This window comes from Coptis chinensis, chromosome 2 (assembly GCF_015680905.1).
Source record: "Coptis chinensis isolate HL-2020 chromosome 2, ASM1568090v1, whole genome shotgun sequence".
NCBI classification, from domain to species: Eukaryota; Viridiplantae; Streptophyta; class Magnoliopsida; order Ranunculales; family Ranunculaceae; genus Coptis; species Coptis chinensis.
In genome coordinates, this window is record NC_141457.1 from 33384722 (window position 1) to 33396144 (window position 11423).

The following is an 11423-nucleotide window of genomic DNA, read 5'->3' on the forward strand; positions in this document are numbered from 1 at the left end:
TTAGTTAGAACAAGTAAATGATTAATTGAGAATCATATTTAGTTTTATAAGAAAGCATTAGTTTTTAATTCTGATTTAGTTTATTGATTAAAGTCTTATTTAGTTTTAGTATTGTTAAATTCATTAATTAGTTGTCTTTATTTCATAATTAGTTAATCATAATCTAGCTAGTTTAATTATTAAATTAGTTAGAATTAATTTCGATCTTAGTTGTTAATCATTTCATAGGTATTAGTTTAGTTTTAAATTATTGATAGATTCTTTATATTAGAAAAGTTAGAATCTTTACATTATGTCTTGTTTAAATTCAAATGGAAATGATAGTTTGATGAATCAAGGCTAAACCTCCATTAGAGGGTTTTGAGGAAGCCTTGCTGAAAACTTGATTTTGTTAGCTTAGAAATCATCGTGATAATCTATTCAATTTTAGAAAGTAATTAGTTCACCATGAGAATGAGTTTGATTGCTTCATATGCTAGTTATTATTTGGTAGAGATTGTCAGGAATAATTAGGGATTAGAAATTCCATTTTGTTATGCGAAAGCATTGAAATTTGGATCACGACGAATCTTCGCTAGTTAATTTAGTCGAGTTAAAGTGGAATCAATCCCCCCTAATTCCTTATCATATAGTCAGTTTAGTATTCCATAGTCGAATTATCATATCTTGTTAGTATAATTTCCATCATATTATAAATTCCATTATTACTCTCATTAACTTTGGATAGACCGATAACCTTAGAAAACATTGAATTCTAAAGAACTAGGAGTGGAACGAATTTTCTACTCCAACTCTATTGCGATAGCATCGAGAGTAGAAAACTTTGATAATATAAGCACGAAAATAGCTTTAGTTTTACTTGCATTTGAGTCTTGTTACTTATTCATAGGTAAAAGTATCGTTTTACACATTTATCAAACTTCTTTTCTTTTTCTTTTCTAAAGCAACTAACTAATAAAGACCTCTAGCTCAATTAGGAATAGATTAGTGTGATAGTAAGTGGCAGATGTGTTTAATCTAACCCGGCTTCCTTGTCATTGAGATTGTAAGGTAAAGTGTGCCCACTGCATACTAAAGTAGTGAAACTTGAGCGGAAAAATTAGAGTGGTTTTTCTCTTGACATTTATGTGATGACCTACTTAAGGATGATTTTCTGAGTTTTTAGAAATGGACCTGCTAGTGCATTTCATAGTATTACTCATTGTATATATGTTTATTCGTAGATGATTGATTATTACGCACATATTAGCTTAGGTTTCGACTTGATTATTCTGTATTCATTGCTAAGTGAGATGTATAGATAGTTGAGGCATAAGTAAGGAAACAATAGTTTTATTTCTTAGTTGTTGTAGTATAGATGAAGTTTGTGAGTACTTTCACTGGAAAACTCTCACGAGGCTATAACTCGTCCACTAGGGAATTCCTAGTGGTTTAAGGCCTTGTTGCATATGGTCAATGCAATCGCTTTTCGCTTAAATGAGATTAGTTAGAACTCCATTTTTGGTCACTTATGCTAATTTCTCATATTTGCTTGAGGACAAGCAAAATGATGTTTGGGGGTGGTTTGATAAGTCCCCAAAACTGTAGTTTTAACCCCTTAACAATAATATTTTTAGACCAATTATGCGAGTAATAAATAAAAGTTAATGTTGATTACGTGTTTTTATGTATTTCAGGCATTGGAGTCGATTATGTGCAGAAATGTGTCACTTTTGCGAGATAAAAGATCAAGGGTTGGTTGCTAAGAAGTTCTGTGCTTAAAGGCCAAGATTCAAGGAGAAAAATCCTTTTTAAATCCCGGTCAAAGCTAAAAGTCAAAGTCAACGCGGGCAGAAACAGCGCACAAAAGTCAATAGAACTTCCGAAGACCGTATCTTTGAACTCAGACCTCAAAATTAGGCCTACCTTATTTAAAAACGGCCGTCTTTGAAAGAAATTTCCAATGGTCCAAACCTTGACCCAATCAGAGGAGCAGAAGTGGATGAAAAGTCTGTTGAACCAAAATCAAACTTAAAAGGCCTCTGTGGACTGAAGAAATTGGGTTTCGGGCTCGATTTTTCAGCCCAAAACATGGCTCCTCAGCCCATGCACGAAAAACTGGATCTTGTCTCCTCCATTTTAAGACACAAGACTTAGCTCTTAAGCATTCTAGTTTTTAGGTAGCCATTAGCCAATAATTTTAGATCTAGTTTTAGACTCCATTAATTAGTTTCAATAGTTTGTTTTGGATCTAGTTTTTACTTTGCAATAGATTAATTAGAACAAGTAAATGATTAATTGAGAATCATATTTAGTTTTATAATAAAGTATGAGTTTTTAATTCCGATTTAGTTTATTGATTAAAATCTTATTTAGTTTTAGTATTGTTAAATTCATTAATTAGTTATCTTTATTTCATAATTAGTTAATCATAATCTAGTTTAATTATTAAATTCATTAGAATTAATTTTGATCTTAGTTGTTAATCATTTCATAGGTATTAGTTTAGTTTTGAATTATTAATAGAATCTTTATATTAGTAAAGTTAGAATATTTACATTATGTCTTGTTTAAATTCAAATGGAAATGATAGTTTGATGAATCAAGGCTAAACCTCCATTAGAGGGGTTTGATGAAGCCTTGATGAAAACCTGATTGTGTAGTGTAGAACTAGTTGTAAGAGTCTATTCCACTTTAGAAGTTAGTTGATTCGCCATGAGAATGGGTTGGACTTCCTCACATGCTAGTCATTATTTGGTAGAGATTGCCATGATTGATTAGGGATTAGAACGACCAATTCTTATCGTAAGAACGTAAGAATTGGATTACAACAATCTATGCTACTTTATTAAGTTGGATTCAAGGTGGAATCAAATTCCCCTAATTCTTTATCTAGATTTAAACCTTAGTATTTGACTATAATTTGCATCGTAGTATAAATTCGTAAATCTCTCATTAACTTTGGATAGGACTGATAGTCGTAGAAAATATTGAATACTAACGAACTAGGAGTGGAACGAATCTTTTACTCCAACTCTATTTCGATAGATTCGAGAGTAGAATAAATCTTTGATAACATACACGAGTTTAGTTTTAGTTTTACTTGCGTTTATGTTTCATCGTTTATTCGTGAGTAAAACTATATCAATTTTACGTTTATCAACACCCTCTCGTTCAAAGATGAAGATGAAGGTACATGCTCGGTTACGTTCTAGATCTATCAGACTTCGCTTTCATTTCACTAAGTTGTGTTATAGAAAATCTTAGTGCTTGATTCTGTTTGGGGGTGCATTCCATGTTATTTATTTATAGACAGACCCACAACTTTTTAGGTTGTAGATATATGGTAAACTGCATGTTCATTATATACATATGTTTTAAATATAGTCTTTAGTATCTGACTATAAAAGACTCATTTTGATGTTTTGTGTACTTTCTTTCACTTCCATATATTGGTAAGTGCACCACTCAGGTAACCAGACCCTCCCTAGGGAGTGTGTAGCTGTAAGTACCAGATCATATGTCCATGGTTAACATAATTTACATTTTCCACTCTTGCATGTTTTCTCAGTTTTTGAGTCATGTTTCTCTATGGTGTGAATTACGCATTTATTGCTTTATTGTTTTTTTTTAAATTAAATCTTATTCATTAAAAGTAAAAAATATCAAAACCATAAAAATAGTAATCTGGGAAGTCTCGAGAATCTGACTTTAAAATACCCACGTTTAAAACAAATTTCCTAATCTTCATTCCCAAAAATTTGTTTGGGGATGGGGTGTTTGTTTTCCATCCATGATTGCTAAACTTTCCATTTGTGTTGCTTAAGCCGTTTTTCAATCCAGGTTGACATTATCTATGAATTTAGATTTCATTCGTTCGCATAACTTACATCACGCACACATTTTGAGGTATTTTCCATATTCTTATATGTCACCCACGGTTAGATTAGAGTGTTTTATTGATTATTGGATTTAAAATTCTCTCATGATCGTTTCCATATCTCATTCGTAAAAATCGGGCAGGTAACGAATCGGAAATTTTAGTTTGAAGTTGTGCGAAAAATTGGAAAAATTCTGGAAACGAATTACGCTTGGGCCCAAATACCGCATGCACGTGCACGACACGTGCGTCTCCTTCCTCAAGCCAAAAACAGATTGCGATTTTTCTTCTCACTTCCGCCATTACCAAAGTTTAAACCCTAGCCAAAATAAAATAAAAAAATAGAAAACCTAAACTCTACTATGCTAAAAAAAAATTAAACCCACTCCAAATCTTCTCCACAACATCCCCCCCACCATTTCCATCATTTTGCACCACCAAAACATAACAAAATTCACAAAAATTTGGACCACCACCGCGCCTCCTCCCAACTATTTAGTAAGTTTGCTTCAAACTCTACTCTTCCACCTTATTCAAACCCACAAATCGTTTCAAAACTTGAATGGCTCTCAGACGTCGAATTTTGGCAGAACAAGCTTTTACTACCCCCCGCTTTACGCCGTTTTTTCGTGATGAGATGATTAGGAGGAATTGGAATAGGTTGTGGTACTCGATAGATGATTTCTACCACTCTAATTTGGTCAAATAATTCTAGAAGAAGAGAGAGTTGGAGGGTCATAAAATTTTTCGTGAAGGTGGCTAGGACTAGGAGAGAAGTATCGAGAGAGTTATTGGCTGAGATTTTAGGCATTACGCCTAAACGCCACCTCGAAGCCACTTTGCAAGAATCCCAGTATACGGGAGTTCCTACATTGATGAAAGACACTATCATGGAGGATCAGTACAATTCGAATTCTCATTGTGTTCGACAGTCATCTCTGCCAACCAACCAACTGGTTGTAGCTCAGTGGATTGGTAGGAATGTCACGGGAAAAGAGAAGGTCAGTGACATCAATCTGAACTGTCTTCACATTCTTTGGATATTTCAGGAGAATAGGTATAACTTTTGCATCCTTGAGTTTATTTTAACTATGATTAGAGGCGTTGGAAAGAGTGTCGCGCCCTTTCCGATATTGATCACTAAGATATGCTGTCTTTTAGAGCTAATACAAAATCTGTTTGTATTATGCTAAAATTGCATTCAAATGCAAATATTTATACAGAGTGTATCTAAAAGACTTGGACGTTGCCGGAAGATAGGGTGGTTGATTTGGATGAGGAAATGGAGGTTATGACATGTTTGGATGAAGATGCCTTGGAGGGGTGTACTTCTGATTTAGAACGCATGTCAGTGCAACATACTGGCTTACGTTGTGTTTATGGTATTTGTGAAGATGTACGGGATAGGCAGATTATAATTCAAAATAAACAAAAGAACCTTCAGATGAGTTTTGAAATGCTCGACAAGGGTCAGGAGGATCTCTTGTGTAACATGGAGACTCTCGTTCAGCGTCAGAATGCGTATTATACAAAAATGAAGGCAAAGATGGAAGCACAAGGCCTGTTCTGAGTGGAGATTCTACGATGCATGCCACCCCTAGGGGGTTCTGTTTCAGATGAGTTTGAGAGGCATGAGCATCGTCGCCAAAGGACCGATGGCTCGAGCCCTTCTTCATCTCAGGCCCCATTTTCATCCCAGGCCCAATCTTCATCTCAGGGTCCATCTTCATCACGTGGCTAGTTGTTTAGAAAAATTTGTTGTTTTGATGTTATTTAGTTGTTTTATTGTTTTTATTACTTTGGATGTTAAGTGGTTGAATTCAGTAGCTAATTTTGAATTTGGTAGTTAATTTTAATTTGAATTTTGATTTTAATTTAATGTGGTTCTTTTCAAATTATGCGTTGATTTTTGTGTTAATCCCACCTTCCCGAATTGTTTGGGGGTGGTATTATTTCTTCTAGCATGATTTTTATATGATCCAAATCCCCACGCCACCTAATAAAAACCTCTAGCTAAATTAGGAATAGGTTAGTGTGATAGTAAGTGACAAATCTGTTTGATCGAACCCAGCTTCCTTGTGTGTCATTGAGATTGTAAGGTAAAGTGTGCCTACTGCGCACTTGAATAGCAAAACTTGAGCGGAAAAATCAGAGTGTTTTTTGTCTTGACATTTATGTGATGACCTACTTAAGGACGTTGTTCCGAGTTTTCATAAACCGACCTGCTAGTGCATTTCATAGTATTACTCATTGTATATATTTTTATTCGTAGATGATTGATTATTATGCATATATTAGCTTATGTTTCGACTTGATTATTCTATATTCATTGCTAAGTGATATGTATAGATAGTTGAGACATAAAGAAAGAAACAATAGTTTTATTTCTTAGTCGTTGTAGTATAGATGAAGTTTGTGAGTAACTTCACTAGAAAACTCTCATGAGGCTATAACTCGTCCACTAGGGAATTCCTAGTGGTTTAAGGCCTTGTTGTATATGGTCAATGCAATCGCACTCGGCGAAACGATAGTAGTTAGAACTCCATTTTCGGTCACTTATTCTAATTTCTCATATTTTCTTGAGGACAAGCAAAATATTGTTCAGGGGTGGTTTGATAAGAGCCCAAAACTGTAGTTTTAACCTCTTAACAATAATACTTTTAGACCAATTATGCAAGTAATGAATAAGAGTTAATACTGATTACATACTTTTATATATTTCAGGCATTGGAGTCAATTATGTGTAGAAATATGTCACTTTGGCGAGATAAAAGAACAAGGGTTGGTTGCTAAGAAGTTCTGTGATTAAAAGCCAAGATTCAAGGAGAAAAAGCTTTTACAAAGCCCAGTCAAAGCTGAAAAGTCAATGTCAACACAGGCAGAAACAACACACAAAAGGCAGTAGAACTTCCGAAGACTGTATCTTTGGACTCAGACCTCGGAATTGGGACTACCTTATGTCAAAACGACCGAATTGGAAAGAGCTTTTCAATGGTTCAAACAGAAAAGCAAAAAAGGACAAAAAGTATGTTGAAGCAAAATTCAGCTGAAAAGGACTCTGTGGACAGAACAAATGGGGTTTTTGGCTCAATTTTCTGGCCCAAAACATGGCTCCTCAGCCCATGCACGAAAATGTGGATATGGTCTCCTCCATTTCAAGACACAAGACTTAACTCTTAAGCATTCTAGTTTGTAGGTAGCCATTAGAAAATAGTTCTAGATCTAGATTTAGACTCCAGAAATTAATTAGTTTTTATTATCTTGTTTTAAATTCAGTTATTGAATCATAGTTATTTATTCATTAGATCAATAAAGTTAGTTAGTTCTTCATAATCTAGATTCATTCCCATTAAATCATTTTAGTTTCAACTCATAGATTTAATTATCACTCATTACTATTTCAATTGATTCTTGCATGATTAGATTTCCATTTGAATTCAAATAAGTAAATTTAGAATATTTATATCGTGTCTTGCTTAAATTCATATAGAAATGATAGTTTGATGACTCTAGGCTAAACCTCCATTAGAGGGGTTTGAGGAAGCCGTGATGAAAGCTTGATTGTTGTTAGCGTAGAATAGTCATAATTTTCCATTCCAATCTAGAAAGTAATTAGTTCACCATGAGAATGGGTTTGATTGCTTCACATGCTAGATGTTAGTTGGTAGAGATTACCATAAACAACTAGGGATTAGGAAGAACCAATTGCTATATGAAAGCATTGCAATTTGGATTACAACGAATCTTCGCTAGTTAATTAAGTCGAGTTAAGGTGGAATCAATCCCCCCTAATTCCTTATCATAGTATCAATTTAGCATTTCATAGTTGAATTATCGTATCTTGTTAGCATAATTTGCATCATAGTATAATTTCTCATCGTACTCTCATTAACTTTGGATAGACCGATAGTCGTTGAAAACGTAAATTCTAAAGAACTAGGAGTGGAACGAATCTTCTACTCCAACTCTATTGCGATAGCATTCGAGAGTAGAAAACTTTGATAAACCCTTAGCGTAAAGTAGTTTTAGTGTTACTTGCGTTTGAGTCTCGTTACTTATTCGTAGGTAAAACTATCATTTTCCCTTTTATCAACATGCATAATAATTAAATCATCTTAAGATAAACAACTATACAATGAACTAAAGTATGAAATGCAATGGCAGGTCCATTTCTGAAATGTTTGGGTAGCGTGCCTAAGTAGGTTCTCACAAGGAATGTGTCAAAACATATAACACTATAATTTTTCCACTCAAGTTTGCTAACTCCAGTTTGCAGTGGGCACACATTTCCTCACAATCTCAATGATAATTCAAGGAAGCCGAGGTCGATCAAACACATCTACCACTTACTATCACACCAACCTATTCCTAATTGAGCTAGAGCTTTTTATTAGTTGATATGGGGTGTAGGTGTTGGTTAAAGAAGGAAGGAAATGGATATTCAAAAAGACGAGTCTGAGAAAATAGGGACTCCTTTTGATTTTATTTTTTAGAGTTCTATCTTTTATTTTTCTTTACTTTTGGAAGCTTTCTTTTCTTTTCTTTTTCTTTCGAAGCAACTAGCTAATTTTTGTTTACACAGGTTTTTATTTTCTTTTTTCTTCACTCATCCTATTTCTTAGACTTATCCACATAAGTAGGCTGATTTTATTTTATTTATTTTATTTTGTTTTATTAGGTAAAGGATTTGGGGTTTGTGAAAAGGCTAATGAAAGGCTTAGTAGGGCGACTAGCGGATAATCAATTTTATATAGGTGTGAATTTCTGGCTATATCGATCAAAAGAGGGCCTAAATTCTCACTTAGGATATGGTTTTGTGATCAAGCAAGTGGATGTGTGATTTTTCAACTCAGATTTGACTTCTCCCTTTTGTCATCACTCAGATATTAATTCATATGGGATTTTTGGCTAGATACTCACAGGATATATATTAAGTACTTTAACCTAGGTCTTAGAAAAATACTATCAAGTACAATCATAGATGCTCATGCAAGATGTTCATAAAAAGATGCAATGACTATTACCTACATATTAATCTAAGTTTTAAAAAATAAATCCTAATTCAAGTACTACGTGAGATTTCTAGACTAAAATCATCATGGAGAAGGGAACAATACCATTATCACTAAGTGCCTAGTATAAACAATATTTATGATTTTTAATATTTTATAAAGAAAAGTACGTAATTTACATCCTAAAAGTGCCTAATTTTTGCAAATATTTTTATCCCACCCCCAAACAATCGAACACTTTGTTCTCAAAGTGCAAAGAGATAAGGAAATAATTTACCATAGAAACGTGGCAAAAATTGGCAGTACATGTAACATAAATATTGTAAAGATGATATGATAACATGAAACACAATTCAATTGTTACGTACTAACTAACACAAACGTTACTGGAGTAAACATGACAGGCAAAAGGTGCCAAAAAGTTTTGAAATGAATGACCAAAATACGCCACCCCCAAACAAAATTGGAAAACCTTTTTTTATATTTGAAAATTTTTGTTTGGCCTATACTCCAGAAAGGTGTTATTGTACAAAAACTTTGGTCTTTTAAAGTCAGATTCCCTAGACTTACTAATATATGTTTATGTTTTTAACTTTTTAAATTTTTATATGTTTGATTTTTTGAAAAAATTAGAATTACGAGAAAGAAAAAAAAATGAAGCTCACTCCATAGAGATGAATGCATAAGTTACATGAAACATGTACTAAGGATCTGACACTTACAACCACTTACTCTAAAAGGAGGGTCCGTGATAAAAGTAAAATGAATTGTTTTACTCACGAATAAATGATAAAATTCAAACGTTCATAAAACTAAAACTAGACTTTACGTGATGTTTGTCAAATATTATTCTACTCTCGAATCTATCGAATTAGAGTGGAGTAAAAGATCCGTTCTACTCCTAATTCTTTAGCATTCAATGTTTTCTAATATTATCAGTCCTAGCCAAAGTTAGTGAAAGTAATGGTAGGAATTTAATACTTTGATGCAAATTTAACTAACAAGATATGAATAACTCAATTACGAAATGCTAAGGTTTGAATCTAGATAAAGAATTAGGAAAATTTGATTCCACCTTGAATCTAACTTAATAAACTAGTATAGATTGTTGTAATCCAATTCTTACGTTCCTACGATAAGAATTGGTCGTTCTAATCCCTAATCAATCATGTCAATCTCTACCAAATAATGACTAGCATGTGAGAAAGTCCAACCCATTCTCATGGCGAATCAACTACCTTCTAGATTGGAATAGACTCTTACAACTAGTTATACACTACACAATCAAGTTTTCATTAAGGCTTCATCAAACTATCATTTCTCATGGAATTCAAACACGACATCATATAAAGATTCTAACTTTACTAAATTGAACTAATCAATAATTCAAATCTAAATTAACAACTAAGAAATGATTAACAACTAAATATGAATTTGACAATTCTAAAACTAATAAGAATTTAATTAATAAACTAAATTGAGATGAAAATGAATAATTTATTATGAACTAATATTTGATTCTAAATAATAATCTACTTGTTCTAACACTAATTAATTGAAAGGTAAAACAAGATCTAAAACAATAATTGAAAACTAATTAATGGAATAAAAACTCAAAACTAGATCTAGATCTAAAAACTATTCTCTAATGGCTACTTGCTCATAACCTAATTATTCTTAAGAGTTAAGTCGTCTCTATACAAATGGAGGCAAGAAATGAGGCTCAGCCCCTTAGTTCTAACTCGATTGAGTATAAACTCCCTCCCATCGACCCATATCACATAACCTCTTTATTATTTAGGTCTCGTTAAATAACCTCCCTGTTTTCCAAAAAATAGATAAAATATGGCCTGTTTTTATTTCCCATTTTATCTTATTTCCTTTTTTACCCTTTTGGGATTGAAAATTTCCCGACTATATATAAATATATTTTTACATAGTCATATATATATGTAGAACTATATTTGCATAGTCATTGGAGCTATAAAAACTTAAATTTGCATAGTAACTTTTGGGATTGAAAATTTCCTGACACCTGACAGAATATATGTAAATGGATTTTTACATAGTCATATATATGGAAAAATATATTTATATAGTCATTTGAGCTATGAAAACTTAATTTACATAGTAACTTTTGGGATTGAAAATTTTCCTATGAACACAAATTTCATATGAAAATTTAAATTTAAATAGGTTAAGAAGACTGTGTAATTTTATATTCTCATATGTAAATACAAATTTACATAGGATGACGTCAGCCCAGTTTGTCCTTAAGACAAAATTATAAGTAAACATTGATGACGTCAGCTCAATTTTCACAGGGGTATTTTGGTATGTTTTGGCTTTGATGTTATGTTTTAAATAATAGGGAGGTTTATGCATTTGTTCGCTTACAGGGGGTTTTTGTGCAACCATTTAAGTACCAGGGAGATTAAACCCATTGTCTACAAATGGAGGACACAAGATCCACATTTTTCGTGCATGGCCTGAGGAGCCATGTTTTGGGCCGAAAAATCAAGCCCAAAGTCCAATTTCTTCAGTCCACAGAC